This window comes from Pelmatolapia mariae, linkage group LG3_W (genome assembly GCF_036321145.2).
Source record: "Pelmatolapia mariae isolate MD_Pm_ZW linkage group LG3_W, Pm_UMD_F_2, whole genome shotgun sequence".
In the NCBI taxonomy this organism is placed as follows: domain Eukaryota; kingdom Metazoa; phylum Chordata; class Actinopteri; order Cichliformes; family Cichlidae; genus Pelmatolapia; species Pelmatolapia mariae.
In genome coordinates, this window is record NC_086229.1 from 91,533,827 (window position 1) to 91,546,195 (window position 12,369).

General features: G+C 37.9%; 1 protein-coding gene and 1 long non-coding RNA gene across 4 annotated transcripts in view; one reads left to right on the forward strand and one right to left on the reverse strand.

The window, feature by feature from the left end:
- Positions 1 to 8,261, reverse strand: part of LOC134625001 (uncharacterized) — a 37,711-nt gene extending 29,450 nt beyond the window's left edge. The window contains exon 1 of the long non-coding RNA XR_010093678.1: positions 8,078 to 8,261. This is a non-coding gene — a long non-coding RNA (uncharacterized LOC134625001). The remainder of the gene's footprint in view (positions 1 to 8,077) is intronic.
- The window catches only part of sorcs2 (sortilin-related VPS10 domain containing receptor 2), a 353,182-nt gene that overhangs the window by 152,056 nt on the left and 188,757 nt on the right, over positions 1 to 12,369 (forward strand). The gene's annotated exons all lie outside the window — the stretch shown is intronic.

The following is a 12,369-nucleotide window of genomic DNA, read 5'->3' on the forward strand; positions in this document are numbered from 1 at the left end:
TCATTGAGAGCTCCATTAAATATCCGCTCAAGGCCCTTTGTACAAGAGGGCTCCCAAAGACTCCTGACACGTTTCAACACCAGTAGAGTTGTAAATAAACTTTGAGACTAGAAGCTCAACTCACTATCCCTTAGCAATTTTCTGCCGTCTCCAGGGGGCTGTCAGCTACTCAAGTGTTTGCAGAAGTTCATTTCCTTGTTGTTGAGTATTAGCTTACACTTGAAAGTTCAAGTATAAGCTAACACTGAATTTAAACCCAAAAGCTTCTTTCTAGAGGTACTTATCAACTGGATCCCTGCCAGCACATCATCATGGAGATAAAGACATAGTTTGTTTGTTCTATTTCATACAATTCTTTTGTTTCTTCCTGGGAAATTTAAACTGCTATTACCCAGTGAGTGCAGGGCCACAGCAGAGTGGTCATACACCAGCAACATCTTTACATTGCAGAAGGATTTCACTTGCAGACTTCAAAATCATCTCTGGCAACTTGTTTTTAATATGACTGTGTACATTAGACATATTTAGCTATTTTATTGTTTTATGTATATTTATTATTGTTGTAATTATTATTATTGTAATTTTAATATGTTTGTCTGAAACAGGTCTATCTTGTGAATGAGACATTGGGTCTCAATTACAAGAGAGACCTGTATAAATAGAGGTTAAATTAAAAAAAAAGACTGCCCAGTTAATATGTAATATGTTTAATTGTAATGTAAGTTACGATTTTCACTTTCGACAAACAACAAAACGGGATAAAATTATTGTTTTTTTGATTTGCCATAAAAACTCTTGGGTATACTGTTATTTATAGTTTTGCATTTTCCCCCTTATCTAAAAACAAACTCACTCGCTGTTTAGTGTAGTTTTATTCAAAGAGTCTTTGGTCAAAAACTATAACACTTGCACTTTTTATGTAGTTAAACCAGTGGAATGATTTGTCTTCATAATTCATCCAGTCTGCTTTCAGGAGCATTAGTTTTCGACTCTTGCCCTGTATACACAGCAATGTGGGCACATTGCTATACCTTTCTATCTGCACTCACAGACATCCCAACAAGGACCTACTTGAAACACGCTTAATAGCTAAAAATGAACATCAGTCAGGTCATAATTCTCCAGCAGGGAAACTCTCTCGTTCTTTTTTTTTTTTTACATTTATTTGGTATTGGCCCAGCAACTGTAGCTGTTGATTATCACAGCTGTGCTTCGTGAGGTAAAGAGAGCCATCCACAAGTCATAAGATAAGTTGTTCAATCAATGATTCCACTACTGTACATATTGAAGTATCCTTGGGCAAGATCTTAAAACCTGAAGTTGTCCCCTATGCATCTGCTGGGGCAACTCGGGCATTGCATGGCCTGCAGGCCACATCTGGCCAATTAGAAAATCGGAAAATTAGGTTTCAGATGTAAATAAGTATACACCATGTATCTCCCATTTCAGCTACTAATCATAACCTTAAGACCACTTACTGTTTTATGTGATGATGAAGGGAATCAGACAAATCGCTTTGTTGCTTTTATTTTGAAGGTGATTGCTCTTTCCTTTTCAAATTTACATGCATACATGTGTGCAAGAGAATGCTGGTAATGCAGAATAAGACATGGACTGTTTACTGAGGTCAGAGGTTAAGCCGTGTCATTGCTTTCTGGAAAGCAGGTTGCGGTGTTTAAGGATTACAATTTTTATTACCATTGTGAGACTAAACATACAGAAAAATGTGACTGATGTAGAGCTGAAACAGACTTTGATAGCAAAGCTGCAAAAGCAACAAGAACCTTTTTTACCAAGCTTTACACATCCAGGAATGGAACAGTTATGATCAGCTTTGAGCTTTCCCACAAAATTGAAAAAAAAAATGGTCAGCAGTTTGATGATGGGGTGGTTGTGAAAAAGTGTTTGATGGACTTATTCTCTCTCCAGGCAAATCTTAATAAGACAGATCGAGGACATTGAAGGAGAAGGAGTTTCAGTTTAAAGTTAACATCACTGCTGGATTTTTATTTTTCTCTCACAAAGGATAAAAATTCACAGTGATAAAGTTCAAAAAATCCAGATGCATATCTTCAGTCTCGATCACCCTTAGCATTACAACATAAGATATTGGACCTGACTTTAATGCACTTGTTCAAGCTCAGAACAGACTAAGTTCTGTCACTGTACAAGTTAAAACAGAAAAACTACAGATGAAATACTTAAACTACAAGCCAAATAGCAATAGCAGTTTGCATAAAGTTAAAAGACAGAAATTTTGCAAAAACATTAACATTTTGTACACTTATGTTTTTAGGAATGCTGATTAAATGGCGATAAAATGTTGGTGCTTTTAGCAAGTCTATCTCACATTTCCATTGCTTAATTATAACTACTAATCTGCTCTTACCAGTAGCAGTTTATAAGGGGATAAAATATTGAGCAGAACTGAATTTAGCTTACTGGTGTGACCCTACACAAAAGTTCCGGTTTCTCAAGTGGCCCCTTTGAAAAATTAGTCACCCAACCCTGCACTGGAATGTGCAGGGGTGTGTAAAATGCTAGATTACAAAAAAAAACAAAACAACATGTGTATGAATGTGTGTGTGGTTGGGCAAGTGAGGCTTGTACAGTGCTCAATTGGAGTTGAAAAACCCTATGAAAGTGCCGTTCCATTTACAAATAAAGGCAGCTGAAAATTAACATTCTTAACTATTAAGAAGCATAATGCGATTTTCAGTTTCCCACAAAATCATCCCAATGTCATAGCGTCCCTGTATATTCGAGAGAGAACCTCAACAGTTAGATAATCTTCTACAAGCAGCGATTTACTGATAGTGGGGAGGAAAAATCCCCTTCTAGCAGGAATAGGCCTTGCCAGAACAAGGCTCAGGGACAGGTAGCTAACAGCTGTGAGCAGTTAAAGGTGAGAGGAAAGAGAAGACAGAAAAGAGGTGCATAGAGAGACAAATATAGTAATATTTGTAGTTATCTCTGATTATCAGGACAAGTCACAGTAAGTGTTACGTCCCGGTCTTGGGGTACAGGAGCGCAACATAAGGGTTAAAAGGAAGGTGACCCCACCCTGGTCCCCAAAGCCATACCCAGAACCCAATTTACAAGTTAAGGGTGATTTTATTTTTACCAAACTGAAAGGTTTAACTCCGGGGTGAACACAGGCCAACATAACAAACAAAACCAGCTTATTCCAAAAAGGGAGGTGCTACCTAAAACCTGAGTGAAACAAAAACCAAACAAAAGACAAGCGCTACCCCTAACGTCCTTATTGAATAAACAAGAGAAAACAGTACAGGAAATAATAAGGCAGCTAAGGCGAATGTCACAGAGGGTTTGAAGGCCAAGGACAGGTCTGCTGCTGCTGTCAGTTGCTGCAGAGGGACAACTACTGGAGAGGGTTTTTAAAACAGCCACTTGACCATGGGAACCAATCAGCAGCTGCCAGCTCCCAAATCAGGAAGGAAGACATTTAAAGGCACAGAACACACAGAACAAAATCCAGCCACCATGACTGAAATTATGGCCAGGGCCATAACACTAAGTTCAAACTAGGCTTCTGAAATTCAAACTCATTAACTCTAGATCAGAATGAACCAAGTTTAAAAGATTGATGTTTTGGTAAATCTGGCCGGGGTTATCACGTGTACACACAATATGCTTTTTGCATTCACTGTATTGTATTTTATTTGACTTTAATAAAATGATCTACACTTTTGAATATTGTGCCTTATCTAATTGTAAACATGATCTTTGACATTGGCAGTTTAGTCATCGTAACAGCATTGTTAAAACAACTAGGTTACAATAAATTAACATTGCACGAATGCGGAAGAGAGATTTAAATTATAAATTCTTTCATTTTCTTTAGTCAAAGGTTTTCGTTTATTCATGTTTTGTTTAGGTGCCCTATCTGTTTAAGTGCATATGAATAGTTTAGTAGGGACCAGTAAAGCACAGGTGCCAATTTAATCCTGCAATAGTCTGACGCATTATGTAGAAATTTTATTTATATTTTGGGAATAATTAAAGAAAAAAGGAAATACAACCAGTAAAGAGTTAAAAAGTCACCATGCCTCTTGCTTCACTGTCTATGCATTTTATAACTGAACAGGCTCAAATTGTCAAACTTCTTGTCCATAATTATAGAAATACATAAAAATAAATTGGGCTACTAAAGTAGTTTATATTTGTATATAGAAAATCAGAATGAAGGAACTAGCAAATAATGAGCAGGAGAGGTACACGGGCATGCAAGCTGGGAGAACAAATTAATACAATCCTGTAGACCGCAGTGTATTCTGAAGGTGATTTGCTGGTCCATTAATGGCTTAGCTAAATCTGATCCCTGCTGAGATGGCGTGCCTCCTGATGACAAAGAATATTTTTTTAAAACCTACACTCAGAAAACAGCAGCTTTCAAACACACCATCATTGCAACACCATTCGTTTGCGGATTATAAAACTGCCACCTCAATAAATCTCAGAGAAGCAAGGCATCACCTGGAGGAATCCCCTCAAGCTCAGAGGGTATTTAAGACAAACGACCTCCTGAGCCAGTGTCCTCAATAATGTCTTCATCCAAAAGTCTGTGTGGAATCTCCTCAGAATTTTCTGTTCTGACCTCAGGCATCAATGATGATGAACAGCAAAGTTTATTCTACTCCATAAGAGTGGGCTGTTTTATTTTGACAGTATTTGAAAGAGTGAGAAAGGTACTCTAGTGGCTGGACTGGTCATGCCCGCAGCTGATTATTTACTGAACTATTTGTTCTGCTAAAATTGAGGATGCATTTAAGTAAATAATAAAATGTGAGCAACATTAAGTCAGTAGTCCAAAGTGACGTTGAAAGAATAATATTAAAATTTCCCACTTTGCATCATACCATTCCACGTTAAAATCATCCACTAAACGATGATGGCTCAGGAGGAAGTGTGGGGTGTCTACTAATCTGAAGGTTGGAGGTTTGATCTCAGTGCCCTCCTCCAACATATCCTTGGGCAAGATACTGAACCTTGATTTGACCCTAATGGATGAATACAGAGTGTGAGTTGGAAATAAGCAAGGTTCCAATTTAAAAAAGTGAAATAAACCATTATTCACTTAATAAGTGACAGAACATCTGCTGGAAGCAAAAACTATTGCTTCAGGTGATAGAATCTGTCTGGAGGTCAAAGAGTTTAAACATTTCTTTATATAGAGAGGGGATAAGTCAAAAGAAAAGATAAGGACTTAGCAAACCAGCTTAAGGCATCTTCCTTTGCTTTAACTGGCCCTTTTGGTGCCCTTATGCAAGCGCTGCAAATCTTTATCAGTCTTTGAAGTTTTAGGAAGTTATAAGATCAGCATGGGGGTTCGGGATATGATATAAAATGATTGATGTAGACTTTTTTCATGCACTTATAGAGTTGTGCCTTTAATTGCTTCATTAGGCCATCCACAGCAAAGAGAGGATTCATCCTGTAGTCTTGTCAGAAACCCTGTTCCATCACCCCTTTTATGTGTGAGTGATGTTTCTTGGGCCGTTTTCTAACCCACAGTAGTTGATATGGAGTGTTCACCCTAGAGCAATTTCCCACCACGAGTATTTGAAAATCTGACCAAAATTGACCCTGTTGAAAGAAATAATTCCTGGTCTGTCACCAAAGGCCTGAGCTTTATAGTTTAAACACACTGTGGTACAGATATTGCCACAGTGGGATGTTTTCTACTGGAAGAGCTAACCCAAAGCAGTCATTCATTGATAAACTGCATTTGTTGTTTTAAATGCAACACGGAGTATTGGATAGACAATAAAAAACAAACAAAAAAAAACAAAACAATTTCTTAGTCTGACACAAAGAACAAATTGACAATAGTTTTGAAAATACTTGTAGTCACCTACTGAGGAAAGCAGAAAGCCAGAAAAGAACAAAGACCAAGAAAGAACAAAGTAAGGAAGAAAAAGACATCAAGATGAGTAAACACAGATATAAGTTTAAAAAAAAGGGAAAAAAGAAAATGATATTGCAGAACTACTGCGAGCACTTCACTGATTGGCAGTTCAAAGAGCTTCAAAGAGAATATCAAGATATTCAGATGTGGACACATTATGTTCAGATGATACATCTGTGATGAGGAACAATTTGTAATTTCAGATAGACTATGCCTTCCTTTGCTCTTACTGAACATGAAATAGCTGTCTGGTTGTCTGTCTGCAGTATATTGCTGGGTGTCAACTCTGCTTTTCATAAGAAAAAAACATCTTAGTAACTAGATCATTGGCTTCTTTGTAGAGTGTTATTAAAGAGGAGTGGACTTCATAGTAATTATGAACAAAATGCCAGTAAAAGCTGTTGAACAGCAATGTAATGTAAAATGCCCTAAAGCTGTGGATGTGGAAGGGAATAACAGGCTGAGAGGAGTTTTTGTGTGCCTCAAATCTATTTGAGAAGTTAAAAGGTTGATTATATCTGGACAAAAACCTTGTAAGGGGATTCAACTCAGCCCAAACCATATTAATAGCTCAGATATTAGATACATTAGTCCAATGTTTATGCTATTGAATGTTCAGCGGGATTAGAAAAAGGTAATGTCTGTTCCCTCTGAGTGCAAAAACAAGTTGGATTGTGCAGACTGTGCAAAAGTTACTTTTTGTGTAACCTCAGTAAACAATTTCTTATTGAGTTTTTGGTCTCACCGCCATGTAGATTATAACAAATGACAGAGCAAAAACTGACAAGTAAGTTCATATAAGCAATAGTTTCACAGTCAGACAACCCCTACAATAAATCCAGAATGTTTATCCACAGATTATTTTTTTTAAAAAGCCCTCTTCTATTTTAAAAGCCTTTTGTCATTCATGTTACTTTCCCTATTTCAGCACAATTTAAGAGCTGCTGACACTTCAGTTATGACAGCCATGACGTGCCCACCCTGTCTGCTTTCTGTGTAATTAATCATCAATAATGCAGTAGGTTTACAGACATACTTTGATGGTGCACTTTGCTCTCAGCCTCTGGGGTTTTAACCAACTGTTTGTCCATCCTCTCTCTGAGAAAGTGGCAACGTGAAAAGACTTGGAAATAGAAAGTTAAGCTAGTCTCTTGTGCAAATGGCTCCCATACTAATGTTGCTGTCAGCAGAGCGGAGCTGTGACAAAGTGGCAAAAACTGAAGGTTTTGCTGTTTCTTAACACAAAAATAAGATGTGCAAAGTGAACCGCTGACACTATTTAACCAAAAATGTGTGTGTTACTCTGCGGAAAGCTATCCTGGCCAAACCACAGTATAGCTCCGTGATAACCAGACCTTACCTTGTTATTTCCTCTTCCCACGTCTCCCCTCTTTCCCAACAGCCATGTTAGCTGTAACATAGAGCAGTTTTTCCTTTATCCTCTGCCCAGACACAGATCTGAGACCTGCGCACAAGCTGATAAGCAGCCTGAAGTGCATGGTGTGAACCGAAGACAGTCGGAGGCAAGGTTAGCCAAAGCACAGAAGCTAATGCTAATGCTTGCTGGAGGGTTATCGACTCTAAATTCCACTACAGACATTTGGTCCACCCACACCATCGTATCGTAGCAGTGTTCAATTTCATATTCTATATGATTCCTTTCAGTCCTTAGAAAAGGCCGGTGCTAGGGTCTGAAACTCAGTCAAAGAGGCGAGTAGCACGTCACTTTGAATGAGAAAGAATACTTTACATCATCTGGTGCCACAGAGAAAGGTAGAGTATTGGATTATACTTGAAAGTATGCACATGGAAGAATGCCACAGTTCATGTAGGCGTTTTGAAGTAAAACCCGGTATCAAACACATGTGAGAAACATGCAGCATTTGAGGCTAAGCGGACTCTGATAACCCACCAGGTGCTGTGTTCTCTGTTTTATTTTCAGCCTGCATATATCTCAGGATACAAAGTAAGACTTTCTTTCTCAGTGGAATTAAATATGAAGAAACATGAAGTAAGTAGAAGATAAAGTAATAGAAAGACCATGAAGATTACATTCTATTGCTTCCTCCCTTTTTTCTGAAATATATTTAAAATTCAGCATCTGTTAAACACACAGCAACTTAATCCAGCCGCTGTCTCTACACTGACCTTGACTGATGAGCCCCTCTTTGGTTTTGCGCTGCTATTCAGTCTGGTTGTTCAGTCTCACATTTCATCCAAAGTGTTACTGCTACAGGTCCCTGCAGAGCATGATGAATCACATTTCCACAGTCTATTCAGATTATAGCATAACATTAGCTGTGATCATCTTTAACCTAGCATTGATCGTAGATATTGACCCGCATGCTCTGTCCAGCTGGTCTCTTGTGTTTGCTCTCCTGTGCAGCAGAGGCCCAAGAGGATCAGCACTGCTGCTGTCAGCCCCTCAGTTGCTGGGCCTAAATGGATTGACCTGACCTCGATCCACCAATTTGGATCAATAGGCAGTGAGCCAGATCCATTGACTCATACTGCTATCTGCTGGCTCACCCTGGAGGGAGCCCGGGCTCTGAGCTTTCTGTTATGCTGCTTTTGCAGGCTTGTATGCTCTGCTTGTCTCTGAATTTTAGAGTGGTGTGTTTCTGCTGTACTCTGGAGTTTAATGGGGCTCGCTTAATATTTCAATGCAGCTGAAGTAGACTGAAGAGACTGTAAGAGCAGAGAACACAGAATATAAGCGCACTGAAGGGAAGACAAAACAAGAGGAAGACATTCAAAAATCAGCATTTTTTTGCAGTTTGTTAGTCACTGTATTATTGATACAGTCATTTTTCATTTGGGAAGTATTTTATGAATCAGCACTATGACAATTGCTGCCAAAAAGAAAACTTATCAGCTCTGACATAGTATTTCAACTGGCCTAGTTGTTTCAACGAAGTATCTTGTTTTTAGCTTTTATAAATAATTTATAAAAGCTAAGAGAAACAATAATATAATTTATAAATAATATATAAATAATTTATAAATAATTTAAGAATGACTGCAGCTCTGTCACCTCACAAAAGAAGGTCCTGGGTTCAAATCCACTGGCCTGCTGGGGTCTGTGTTGAGTTTGTTTCCTGTAGCTACCCACTTTCACAATCCAAAGACATGCATGTTAGTTTAGCTAGTCATTCTAAATGACTGAGATTCTAAATCACAATCAGATTAAGTGTTTGCATCCTGTCTCTTTGTATTACTCTGCAATGAACTGGGAATTTGGCCAGGGATAGGCTCCAACTCCCGTTACCTGAGTTGAATAAGTAATTAAGAAAGTGCATGCATTGGTTTTAACCTATATTTGCATTGGGGTTTTTTTTTAAATAAAATGTATTATTATTATTTTTAAATATGTTTCAGATACTTCCTCTTTGGCCAACATATTTGCTGTTCAAATGAACTAACTTGACTTGACTTTCTCGCATTTTTGGAACTTTTCAGTAATAAATAGTAATTAACTTACAAACTGAGCAGCTTTGAAAACCTTTAGCAGATTTTTTTTTTTTTTAAGTTTTTCAAGGCAGTGAAAAGCAAAATGTGCCAAACGGGCTTTAAGACCTCATTTACACCAAGAATTAAAATTCATGTATTCTCCATCAGAGAATAGTTACCTACATTTAGCAATTCTCAAATGTAATAGCTATTTCTAGCTTTCATTTAATTATATCAATTACTTTTAAATACTTTATCACTTTTCACCTTTTTACCACTGCTATATGATGTTATTCTTCCTCTGTCTGTCTGTCTATCTATCTGTCTATCTATCTATAGATAGATAGACAGATAGATAGATATACATACACCAGCACTATCCCGAATATTAACACCACAATGATACAATATATCAGAGTTGCTGTCTTCCTATTTTCTTCTTCCACTATCTTTCGTTTGATATCCATTCCTTACTTTCCTCCCCCTCCTTTCCTGCTCTTCCTCGCTAACTGCAGATGACAGCATGAAGTAGAAGCTCCAGATTGATTGACCATGAGCAATGAATGCACTCATATGTGCATGTGTGAAGAATGAGAAGCAAGAGGAGGCAGAAATGGTTGATTTATGCAGGAGGTGGAGGAGGGGCAGGTGTTACATCCCATTGTCCCTTTCTTGCATGTGTGTGGATGTACATGCTTATGATGTAATGTTGAGATTTACTGTGGAATAACAAGACAGTGGCACAGGGTGATAAGTACACAATAAAAGGAAAACTTACCTGCATCAACAAATATCTTGTCTCTGCTGTAAAACTGTGTGTTTGCGTGCAAGTGCGTGTTGTGTCTCATAGTCTTTTTGAAGATTATTCTCGGCACTTCAGTTCAAACCACACTTCTTACAGAACATGTAGAATAAATCCATGAACTTCAAAGGGAAATGCAAGTGTTGAAGTAACGTGCAGAAACTCAGCTGCAGCTAATTTTAATCCCTTGTCCTCTGGCGTGTACATTATTCATTAACTATATCCGTCACATTTTTGGTGGGATTTTTATATTTCAGACTGGGACTGACATGTTTTTCACATTTTTTGTGTCAAGAAGCTGAAATGTATTTTGACTTTGCATCCTTGGTTTCCCATTTTACACACCAATGCATGTCACAGTGGATTCATTTAGAAGGACTTGTGTTAAAACTAAAGTATGACTTTAACTGAAACATGCAAATAAGCTTTTATGCATGGAAGGTATTCAGGTTTGGTGGTTTTCAGGACCAGTTTTCAAAACCCAGTAAATCTGTTACCACCCAGAATATTGGTTTTAGACAATATTACTGTTTGGATGCTGGTGGGAAAAAGTAAACTTTGTTATGAGTAAATACAGTATAAGTTAAAAATCTAAAATACAAACAAAAAAGAAAAAAATCCCCCAAAACACATAAACAAGATTCAGCAGCATAGTTGCTGATTTAAGATGGGCTAGTGTGAAGTGAAAAACAGCCTAGCCACAATTCAAACTCTAGCTTCCATGTTCAATAATAGAGGGGCATTATTGAATATGGAATTGATAACTTCGTATTTGTAAAGCTACCATTAATCCTAAATGACATAAAGAGGGACGTCATTCTATTATCAAGTCACCATGTCTTACCTAACCACCTTCTCCAGGTATTACAGTGGCAAAGCTCTGGATAAAAAAGAGCCAATTTGCTAAACTGTCCAACATGTAATCCAGATCTGTCTCATATTGAAAAGCAATGCATTCTTTTAGATAATGCTCTTAAAAGTCCTTATCTGAAAAAACTGGGATTTCTCCCATCAGGCATTAAGATTTTGAATGGCTGTTGGTTTAATGTCCCATCGAGACATTCTGTCATTGTTCAAATAAAGCAGTTTCAAAGTAAAAGTTGTGCCAGTATTCAATTCAATTCAGTTTTATTTGTATAGCACCAAATCACAACAATAGTCGCCTCTAGGTGCTTTACATTGTAAGGTAGACCCTACAATAGTACATAGAGAGAAAAACCCAACAATCATATGACCCCCTATGAGCAAGCACTTTGGCGACAGTGGGAATGAAAAACTCCCTTTTAACATGAAGAAACCTCCAGCAAAACCAGGCTCAGGGAGGGGTGCTTATCTGCTACGACCGGTTGGGGAAAGAGAAGGAGGCAGGACAAATGACATGCTGTGGAAGAGAGCCAGAGATTAATAACAAGTATGATTAAATGCAGAGAGGTCTGTTAACACATATCAGGAACATAAGTTAGTCATCACCTGGAGATTTTTTTCAATGCAGACTAGAAAGGAAAAGCATAAGAGAAACAGTGAACTTACTCACACCTCTAACATTACCAGCACCACATCCTATCCTGCTGAGTTAATGGGCCATTGGACTACAGCAATTTACACCACAGGCATGTATTGATTCTGCAACAGCACCATGTTACTGTTGTCAATTTCAAGTTGAGCACATATTTTTTAAAAAAAGAGGAAATCGATGCAATTTCTCCTTTAGTATTTGATACACTGATTCTTTGTATATTTGCATTTTGTTTTTATTTGCATTTAACGCAACATCCCTACATCCCTAAAACTGACCTTTTATTGATTTGTGTTCATTTGTCTAAGGCACACATGCGAGACAAATATAAAAACAAGAAAGTTCATTACTTGCTCCTGCAAACGCTAAGACACAAAAGCACAATACATAGACAGTACACATCCATCCATCACCCGAGCCCTCACACCTCAACCTTGCATAAGCTTCACTCTATGCAGCTACCCTTGGAAGGAGAACAATAGCATCAATCATTTTATCAAATGCCCCACAGTGACATCTGTTTATGTTCAAGTGACAGAACCTTTGACAGGCTGGAGGAATAATGACAGGTTAAAAGGCAGAAACAGAGTGTGTATGGATGACACAATTTTGTGAGTAGCTAGCACATCTTCCTCCTTTTTGTAAGCATGGCAATAGCAGTTCCTTAACCTT